Source organism: Bactrocera neohumeralis, unplaced genomic scaffold, assembly GCF_024586455.1.
Source record: "Bactrocera neohumeralis isolate Rockhampton unplaced genomic scaffold, APGP_CSIRO_Bneo_wtdbg2-racon-allhic-juicebox.fasta_v2 cluster11, whole genome shotgun sequence".
NCBI lineage: Eukaryota > Metazoa > Arthropoda > Insecta > Diptera > Tephritidae > Bactrocera > Bactrocera neohumeralis.
In genome coordinates, this window is record NW_026089624.1 from 9,345,725 (window position 1) to 9,356,849 (window position 11,125).

Genomic DNA, 11,125 nt, shown 5'->3' on the forward strand with positions numbered 1-11,125 from the left:
AATTCTTGGTAACCATTTTTGAACTTGATTTTTATTTCCTCGTTTGTTGTCAATTCTATAAGTTCTTCTTCCAGCTGAGGTGACATTGCTGTGTTGACATTTGAAAACGGATTCAACACCCAGTCTGATATTTCCAAGTTCAAAATGTCTTGGTATCGTTCGGTGAAGTCAATGTGGAGGTTTTCCAAATGTTGGCAGTAGGCAAACAATTCGTCGTTTCTGCATGATACTGATAAATTCGGAAAATTGTGAAACTCACGTCTGCCCGACTCTTTTTGTGTAGAAGCAGTTTGGCTGCGAAAGCACCAACGACGTTTTTTGTTTTAATTAAATTTAGTTTATCGCCTTGCAGTTGGAGATTCATGTCGTTGAACAATTTATATAGGTTTGTCATGTAAGCTATATCATTCTTTGATGTTATGAGCTTGTCTTGAAATTCTGTATCTTTAGTTTCCAAGAACTCTATAACAGAGTCGAACAGGTTGTAGAATCGAGTCAGACAATTGCCTCTTGATAGCCAATGAACTTCAGTATGAAACAACAAACGATTGAAATCCTCGTCATTAGTAACACAGAGCTGATGAAATAATCTATCATTCAAAGAGCTGTTGCGGATTTTATTGACTGCTTTGATGACATATTGCAGTGATTGAAATAGTTTTTCACTTAAGTTTCTAGCCACTAAATGTTGTCTATGAATAACGCAATGTACACCAAGGACATCTGGAATTTTATTTTTTAAGTACGCTATGAAGCCCTTATGGCACCCTGTCATAGCCGGAGCGCCATCCGTAGCAACTGAAATAATAGTTTTCAAAGATTTTTTTCTCATCGCAAAACTTTTCCAATATATTGAATATGGTTTCGAATTTTGTATCGGTCTCTAAATTTTTATCAAATAATAGTTCTTCACATATTTTCTCATCTTTAATAAAACTCACGTAAGACAACAACAATGCTTCATAGTTGGTAAAGTGGACTCATCCAGCTGAATTGAAAATTGACTTGACCTCAGGTGGTCGCACAGTGATTCTTCAATGTTTTCAGCCATTTCATCAATTCGTCTTTGCACAGAATTATTACTCAAAGGAATTTTTCGGATAATATCTGCGGCCGGTTTATGAAACACCGTAGTTATTACTTCATTTATTGCTGGCAATATTAACTCTTCTCCGATGTTATGTGGTTTGCCTTTTTGAGCAATTAACAAAGAGTTGTTGTACGAAGCTCGAAGACCGTCGTCATCTTGCTTAGCAGCCGCCGAACATAGTTTTGCTACACTTGGCTGAGTATTATGCTTCTTCTCTAGGTCTTGCTATATTCTTGCCTCTCTTATCTGGATGCATTTTATTCAAATGATCCTGCAGTCTTGAAGGCTTCATTGCTTCATTCGAAAATGTTTTTAGACATAGAAGACACAAAGGCGAGGATGGGTTTGTGGGATTTTCAATGAATCCGAATTTAATGTATTCCGCACAGTATTGCCGTCTCTTCTTTTTTACTTCCGACATTGTTTTGCTTTGAGAAATACGTTTAACTTCACGAGTAGTGTAAAGGAGGCGTAAGTAATGCTCATCTATTGCGCGCAAAACCACAAATGAATATAAAAAAATAATACATTGTTTATATGGGAATGCTTAAGCACAATTATTATATAGTAGTCCAAAAATATGAATTCTTATTTTTCCTAGAAATACATTTGTAAAAAAAAGATCTTTCTCCTTTTCGTATTATCTTATTTTCCCAGAAATACATTTGTAAAAAAGAATCTTTCTCCTTTTCTTATTATCTTATTTTTCCCAGAAATATATTTGTAAAAAAAAGGATCTTAATCCTTTTTTTATTTTTCCCAGAAATACATTTGTAAGAAAGGATAAAGATCCTTTTTTTAATTTCCACATAAAAGATTTAAGGAGTTCAAAAGCTCAAAACGTGCGTTACATCAGCTACCTACCCGACGTCATTTCGCAAGTGATAAAATAAATTATTCAAGAGCTCAAAGCATTCGCTACATCAGCTCGAACCTACCTACCCTACACCTTTGCGCAAATGATTAAATTATGATAGCAAATGCCCACATACAGATTTGGCAATGGCAATAGCAATATGTTTGACAGTTAGTATTCTATAAATTCTATCCTGTCGAGATGCCCCGTTATGAAACGGAGCGACCGATTGACATGATTTTCATTTTTTCTATATTCAATAAAATAGGATAGATATATGAACTACGCGAAGAGAAATATAGAACCGAATTTGAGCAATCTTTTAATTCATATTAGTTGATGTTCACAAGTTGTTGTTGAGAGTCGAGAGCTCATGTAGTCGTTGTCTAAGAGGCCTCCTAGCTAAATAGAATTACAAATAACCCCCCCAGGCCCCTACACAACGCCCCCATTTTCTTTCTGGGTCTCTTACCGCCCCCCTTGACACCTGCAGCGCCCACAAGGGGTCGTTATCACCCACTTTGGGAAACACTGGCTTAGCCACTTTCAGTCAATAATGCCATACCACGTATTATTATTTTAATGCACTTCAAGAGGCAACTCTTATTTTTAAAATTTAACAAATCAATAATAGAAAAGAACCTCAATTCTTTGAATATTTTGATAAAACAACCAAACTGAAAATATCACAAATTATATATTTATATAAGCATTTTCATTAAATGGAATTGCAATATGTTTAACCAAAATATATATTATGGTCACAAGTATATTTTCTTGTTTATATATGCAGATATATAAAACTGCCTTGCATATGTACGTACGAAAGCCCACAACTTGAGAAAAGTTTTCCCAATTCTAGCTACAATGAATTTTTACAACTGGCATCACCACCATTAGCTGTTCTGTCACATGTACAGTGGTCTGAATAAAATAGGAACAACCATAAGGTGTTGTTAAGTTTTAAAATGTGCTGTTTTCTTATTAAATAAAATTGTTTTTAGATACAAGTATAACTTATATAATTTTTTCCTAACAGTGATTAGAATTTTCCACCATGCAAAGGTAAATAAAAACCAATATTAATGCGGAACTCTAAAACCTGCAAATTATGTTTACCTCTTTTTGTTCACACAACTGTACAATTCCGATATGAAGTAAACTTCCGCTCTTTAATTTGTGTACAATGTCAGTATTGCCGCAACCAGAGATAAAGTGATCCCCAACTCTCCTGTCACTGGAAATGTGAGAACCGCTCACCTACCGAACTTTGACAGTTGACTGGATTGGGTAGGTTTTGACGTTTTGCAATTGGAATGACTGGAACGGCCAGATTGAAATTATACCAAAAATATATGTGAACGGAGGAATTTGTTGCCGCCGTTCAAGATCGCTAACAAAACTTTAAAACAATGAAAATCAAAGAAAATTCGAAATTTAAATATATTTCATGAAACGTTTTGCAATGTGATGCATAGTAGAATTCATTTTCAATTACCAATGATTAAAAACATTTATTAATGGATCTTATCAAGTATTGAAAGATCAAAAGTTAGTTGTTTTAATATACCATAAAATCATAAAAGAGGATTTAAGTAGTTTCGCCATATATTAAAAGTCCAATATATAATAATTTGCAATCGTAATAAATGTTGGGTGTTTTAATTTAAATGCCCAAAAATTCTTATTTTGATCGATATGGCCATAATGGAAAATGTTATAAAAAAAGCTTATTTTGAGGCGCTCTCACACTGGAATAAGTTGGACATCCCATTATCCCTGGCCGCAACCATTTTGCGAGGAACATTAAGTTACGGAGGAAAGCAATTGATTTTTTCGCAACTTCTTTTGCCCTTCCCTCCGTAAACTGATATTCTTCTCATCTAGCCCTCGTCCCCACTTTGCTAACTTTTCGGGCTAAAAATGTGCTCATCCCTGGTCTACATACACAGTAATTAACATTATCTTTGATTTTTGTTTCAATATAAATAAACATGGATCGCATTTAGATGCATTAAATCCTATTTGTCTTAGTTTATTCGTTAATTTTTGATACCATTGAAAACCAGACAGTCGTAACCTATATTACGAGTTTGTGGTCTACATACCGGATCTTTGGTTTTCGATATTGACTTCTGCCAATTTTCTGCTGTACGTCTTATTTCTTCAGCTTTATTTTTTTTATGTGTGTCGGATATCCTGCTGCTACCTTTTTAAGGGTTACATCTAAGTGTTCAGGTATGTCCATATATACTGCTTCATCGAGGTCGCCGTTCAAATAAGCAGTCATAACATCCATTTGATGTAAGATTCTTTTGGGTTGCAATTGCAGCTATCATTCTGATTGATGTCAATCTCGTAACTGGGGAATAAGTGATATTAAAATCCTCCCCTGCGAACACCCTTTTGCTGCTAGGCGTGCTGTTTTAACGTTGCCTTCTTTTGTACGAAACACAAAACGATTCCCAATGACTTTTCGTCCTACAGGTCGATCTGCTTTGTCCCATGTTTTGTTTGAAATTTGAGCCATATATTCATTTTCAACGGCACGCAGCCACATATTACATTCTTCACTGTTTATAGCTTCTTGAAAAGTAGTTGGATCACTTACTAGTGATATATTTGCATATTCACATTCTTAAAAATCTACACTAGATTCAGATTCATTATCAGATCTCTTAGTTGTGACTTCTTGAAATAACTTCTTGGGTCGTCCACGGGTTCCATTTCGAGTTAGCTTTGGTATACATTTGCCCCTTTTCGGAACGATTGATTCAGTATTTATGTTTTTATTTTCACTTTCGCTTGAAGACCCCTCTATTGTTTCCTCAGATTCAACTATATTTTTATCTTTTCGTATATCGAAATCTATCTCCATAGATCCATCTTCAGAGTATTTATCATCATTTCTATCAAATGTTTCATCTAAAAATTTCACATCTCGACTGACTACAACCCTCTTCTTTTGAGGAGACCACAATCGATAAGCTTTAGCTTCATTCGAATAACCTACTAGTATACATTCTTCAGATCTTCAGAGTATTTATCATCATTTCTATCAAATGTTTCATCTAAAAATTTCACATCTTGACTGACTACAACCCTCTTCTTTTGAGGAGACCACAATCGATAAGCTTTAGCTTCATTCGAATAACCTACTAGTATACATTCTTCAGATCTTCAGAGTATTTATCATCATTTCTATCAAATGTTTCATCTAAAAATTTCACATCTCGACTGACTACAACCCTCTTCTTTTGAGGAGACCACAATCGATAAGCTTTAGCTTCATTCGAATAACCTACTAGTATACATTCTTCAGATCTTCAGAGTATTTATCATCATTTCTATCAAATGTTTCATCTAAAAATTTCACATCTCGACTGACTACAACCCTCTTATCTTGAGGAGACCACAATCGATAAGCTTTAGCTTCATTCGAATAACCTACTACATTACATACATTCTTCAGATCTGGAATCAAACTTGCCATTGGACGTATCTTTTATTAAAACTTAACATTTTAAGCCAAATGGTCTGAAGTGAATGACTGTGGGAGTTTTACCTGACCACATCTTGATAGGCACTTCATCTTCTAGGACTTTTGTGGGACACCTATTTCGAATATAGTTCGCTGTGTTTACAGCCTCTGCCAAAAAAATTGTTTTTAATCTTGCTTGTGTTAACATGCATCTAAACATTTCTAAAAGAGTTCTATTTTTTCTTTTGCTGTAGTGTATAAGGAGCGGTCAAACGCCGCTTAATTCCACATTCATTTAAATAGTTTTGAAATTCGCTACTCATATACTCCAACCCGTTGTCTGTCTGTAGTGTTTTAACTTTCTTCCCTGTTTACGTTTCCACCATATTCTTAAATATTTTAAATTTTTTTAAAATTCTGACTTATTTTTCATAAAATAAACCTCGGAATATCTCGAAAAATCGTCAGTGAATGTCACGAAGTACTTTGCACCTGAATGTGAGCAAACCTTCATTGGACCGCAAACGTCGCTGTGTACAATCTCTAGTAACTCGGTTGTACGTTTGTCCCTCTGCTTTGAAAATTTTTCTCGTGTTTGTTTTTCGCTTAAACAGATTTCGCAAGTTGGCAATTTTTCATTTGTATGAAAATTTATACCGTGTACCATACCAACTGCGCGTTTTAAAACTTTTTCGTTTAGACGGCCCATTCGTACGTGCCATCTATTTATGCTATTTGGCTTCATTTGCGAAAATCTCGCAGATTGATCAAAGCCTTTAGAATAGTTTCCCCATTCTTTGAAATGACAGCTTCATTTCGCCGAAAAATTACTTCTTACCCCTAATTCTTAAATCTTTAATAGAACTGACAGACGACAGCGCTAATATGCATTAGCGGGCTTAATTTACATTTACTTGCGCATTTGACCCATGCAAGTTTGTAATAGCCCTGACAGACGACAGCGCTAATATGCATTAGCGGGCTTAATTTACATTTATTTGCGCATTTGACCCATGTGAATGCAAGTTTGTAATGCACAAGAATTTCGTGCATTTGGCTGAATTTAGTAGGCAACATTGGTTAAAAATTACAGATTTTTGCTATTGTTTGACAGATGTCGCTTGAAATCTGCCGCCTTGTTTGTGTTTACAACTTCAGAAGTAAACAGTTTTTATATTGCTAATTAAATTATGTGCAAGTATATTAACAAAAACAAATTTTAATATTTTTAGATGGCAAATAATAAACAACGCACAGTTTGCTATCCATTTTTCCAGTATTCTTCACTTTTTCACACACTTTCATTTCACTTTTTCGCTTAGCGTTGCTTAAAGCGCATTAATTTTGCTCGTCTGTCAGGGCTATAACGTACAATACATTTTCGAAATTAATTCGCTCTACGCTATTCAGCCCTATTCTGCATTTCGATTACGTTCCCGCTCTACGCTCCGTCTGAATCGAAAATAGGTATTCTGAGTTACGATTGGATTGAAAGAAGAAGAGGAAGAGCTGTAGCTCTTTCGAAGTCAGCTGTTTGCCTTGAAACGTGTAAAAATGAAACACAACAAAGCAAAAATACACAAATTATTGTTGGTTTATTAAAATAAAGAAATTATATCGCGTTTTTTTTTTAAACACTAAAATGGAATCAGTAGCGGCAGCGATATTACTTGAGGAGGAGAGCAATGCATTATTCAAAATATGCCCTACATTACTCTATTAAATAAAAACAATTGCATTCATTGCATTTTACAGCTCCTATATTAAAAAAGTAAATGCTTTTATTTCATTTCACAGCTCGTTATATAAATGAATAATAGTAAAATAAATAAAAGGCTAACAATTAAATAATGACTACTTTGAATCCGGCTTATAATTTGGACCTAATCTTAGCATTTGCATTTTTATTTCTACTTTTTCCTTCACTAGCTCTTCCTTAATTCTATTGTGTCGCTTCTGTTCTTCAGGTTGCTTCACTGCAGTCTCCGCCAAAGTTTCTAGAGAACGATTCATGTGTCGTAAATATGAAGTAACTTCTTCCATTTTACCAAAGGCAGCTTCATTGAATTTTTTCGTCTCTGCACAAAATTCTTTTTGATTTGTATCTGTTGCTTAAGTAATGAAGAAGTGCTCTGCTTGTCTGCTCTCGCCTCTCTATTTTGGATGCTAGCTCTACTGGTTGAAGGGATATCATCCGTTTCTAAACCCGTCAAAGCTATCACCTTTTCATCAAGTGGGCTTATGCGTTGTAAACGGCAAGGACCTCCACCGGTGCTCATCCTTTCTTTTTTGTTATGCGATAATTTTCGTTTCATGTAGCATTTCCAGTCAATCCAGACCTGCACGAAAACGTTAGATTTAACTTAATTTTTTTAAATTAATTGTAGGTAATACCTTACCTTTCTCCATGTATTGGAATTTTTTGTTGGTGGGCCAAGTGCATTTAAATTCCTTGCAACCTCCTCCCAAAACTCCTGTACTTCTTCCTTCGGTCGCTTTTGGAAACCCTGCGCAATATCTCTTTTCGTGGCCATCATATCATACAATTTTTCGTATTGCTCTGCCGTTGTTACTTTTGACCTGCAAACATATCAAAATATATCATTTAAGCACAAACAACCAAGGACACCACCATTATGTCTTTTACAACTATAATCTTAAAGTTTTACTTACATATTTGAGGAAATTATTTTATCCAAATGCACGAAAATGAATATATAACGGCTTTCCGCCAACAAAACTTCAACGTACAAAAACGTAATTACCATCGCAATGCAGAATACATAGAATTGGAATTTTCGAAATTGAATCGAAACGCAGAATACCAAAGTTGCCAATCGGAGAAAATTTCGATTCGAGTAGAAATGCAGAATAGGGCTGATTATTTTCGTTGATAATAACTTTAACGGTACCTATACCCGTGATTTCAGCCGTGTTGTTGTTTGCTAAGCTGAGAGTCTTGCTAATCTCTCTAAAGCAGTGGTCGGCATGAGAGGATCTGTCACTGTGTTGGTGAGCTCGAAAAAAAGTAGCCCAGTGAGAAATTGGAATTAAAATTAAGCATCTAATCTAAATAATTAATAGTATAATGAAAATTAACAAAATGTCTTTTAAGTATATATTCCCTATTATCTTTAAAAGGCTTGGAACATAAAAGGCATATTTGGTTTTGCGCTATAGTCTTGCGCAGGAATAATGGGATGCCCAACTTATTCCAGTGTGAGAGCGCCCCAAAATAAGCGTTTTTTATAACATTTTTCATTATGGCCAGATCGAACAAAATAACAATTTTTGGGCATTTATTAACCCAATACCCAACATTTAGTACGAATAAAAATTACTAAATAGTGGTTATTTATTATATGGAGAAACTATTTAAATCTTTTTAAAGAATATTATAACAACTGACTTTTGTCCTTTCAATACCCAATAATAGGATTTAAGGTTGTTAGCTCTCAATTATTAAAAGTTTTTAATAATTTTCAATTGAAAGTAATACTATGATGTTTCAAATTACAAAACATTTCATCAAATACCTTTAAATTTCACAAATTTATTTAATTTTCATTGTTTTGCATTTTTGATAAGAGGTCCTGAACGATGCAACAAATCCCTCCGTTCATATATTTTTTTGGTAAGATTTCAATCTGGCCATCGCTCGTTTCCAATTCTAAACGTCAAAACCTCCCCAATCCAGTCAACTGTCAAAGTTTAGGTGGTTTTGACGTTTAGCAATTGTTCTCTCACTTCCAGTGAGAGAGGAGTTGGGCATCCCATTATTCCTGGTCTTGCGTGATGTTAATTCGGTGCTGGCACGACTGAACGATAGAGCTCAGTATATATATATACTGTGCGATAGAGAGTAAGCGTACGTGTGAAGTTAGTTTGCACAATTGTGCTAAGAAATGCCGACCTCTGCTCTAAAGCAGAGATGGGCAAATGAAATGTATGGATGTATTGGTAACCGCGAGCGTAAAGTGGCTACCATGGGACAAAGAACATTTGCAGTCAGTTGATTAACAAACAACAGCGAAGCAATATCGTGCGCCGCTTGATTGTTTTATGATACTATTTATGCACGTACCTATATTTGTTTGTTCAAAATGATTGACAAATATTGCTTTATGATTTCCGATGCCGAGGCAAGCCTTATTTTTAAGCATGATTTCTCGAGAACTTCACAATTTTAACTTTATCTTAAAATTTCCGCTAACTAGTTTGCTAATAAAAGTAGTCAACTCCCAATTTACCCCACCAAAGGTATCTGAAATTATAACATTTTATTTATGTTATACATTTCAAATGGGGCAAAAATATACTAGGGCATAAAAAAACATCAACATACCGACTACCTATGTTACCTCGTTGCTGTCTGCAGCGCAACTGGCAGGAAAATCAATTCATTATCCCACAGTGCAAAACTGGTTTTTTCGCTCTCAATAGCGACTGAAATAAGAGCGTAAGAATACGTGTGCTGAGAGTAACTGCTCATGTGAGTCGAAACGCCCATGTATGCTCTAAAGTTATTGAATTCGCTCTTTTTCGTGGTCGGCATTTCTTAGCACAATTGTGCAAACTAACTTCACACGTACGCTTACGCTCTATCGTTCAGTCGTTGTCGAGCCAGCAACGAATTAACATCACGCAATATTATAGCGCAAAACCAAATATGCCTTGCGAGAAATATTTTATGATTCTAAATGCCTTTGGTACCATGCAATGCCTTTTATATTCCAAGTCTTTTAAAGATAATAGGGAATATATCCTTAAAAGATTAGATGCTTAATTTTCATTCCAATTTCTCACTGGGCTACTTTTTTTTCGTGCTCACCAACACAGTGACAGATCCTCTCATGCCGACCACTGTTGTACATGCCGATTCGAATAACATGGATTTTTCGAAGTTCTCTTTTTTCGTTCCTGTAGTTGTGTTGTAGTTTTTTATCTTTTGTCTTGATCGACAATTTGGCGATATGTGACCAACTTCGCCGCACTTGTAGCAAGTTCGTTGATCTTGCTTTTCTTTTGTTGACTTTTTGTTGTGATTGTTAGAAGACTTACGAGTACCATCATTTGTATATCTGATGTTTGTTCTTCGTTGAGCAATTAACACGTTATGCTCCGTTGCTGCTTCTTTTGCTTGCCAGGATTGTTCTTCTTCCAGTATCTTAACTCTTAAAATGTCTGGCTTGGGAAGTTCATCTCGAGTTTCCAGCGCACATCGGAACGTCTCAAACGAATCTGGTAAACTATAAAGAAGCAATATAGTTAATAAATCATCCCCAACATTTATTTCCTTAAATTAGTTGACAGTATGGAAAAATTCGTTTAGATGTTCGCGAACGTTATCGTCCTCCTTCATGCGGGCGAGTGCAATACGTTTCGGTAGGGTGGCTTTTCGCGCAGGACCCTTTGACTGGAACGTAGACTTTAACTTTTTCCACATTTCGTGTGAAGTTTCGCATTCAGTTATCAGACCCAGTTCTGATAGCACACACACAGGCCTTCTGATCGAAATGTATCCACTTCGCTGCGTTATTGTCGTTTGGAAAAGGTATAGCTCCAGATGCGTAGCTCCATAAGTCAGCTTTCACAAGAATTGCCCGCATGTGCAACTTCCAGGTATCGTAGTTATCCGCGTTTAGCGGGTCAATCCTCACATTTGAGCTCACCATTTATGTCACTATCACCATATATA

At 35.5% G+C, this 11,125-nt stretch overlaps 1 long non-coding RNA gene across 1 annotated transcript; it reads right to left on the reverse strand.

Annotated features, from left to right (window-relative positions):
- Nucleotides 1-7,739: 7,739 nt before the first annotated feature.
- LOC126765781 (uncharacterized) lies at nt 7,740-11,125 on the reverse strand. The gene is made up of 3 exons (XR_007668574.1): nt 8,101-11,125; nt 7,827-8,007; nt 7,740-7,766 (listed from the first exon to the last, which is right to left on the reverse strand). It is a non-coding gene; the product is annotated as an uncharacterized LOC126765781 (long non-coding RNA).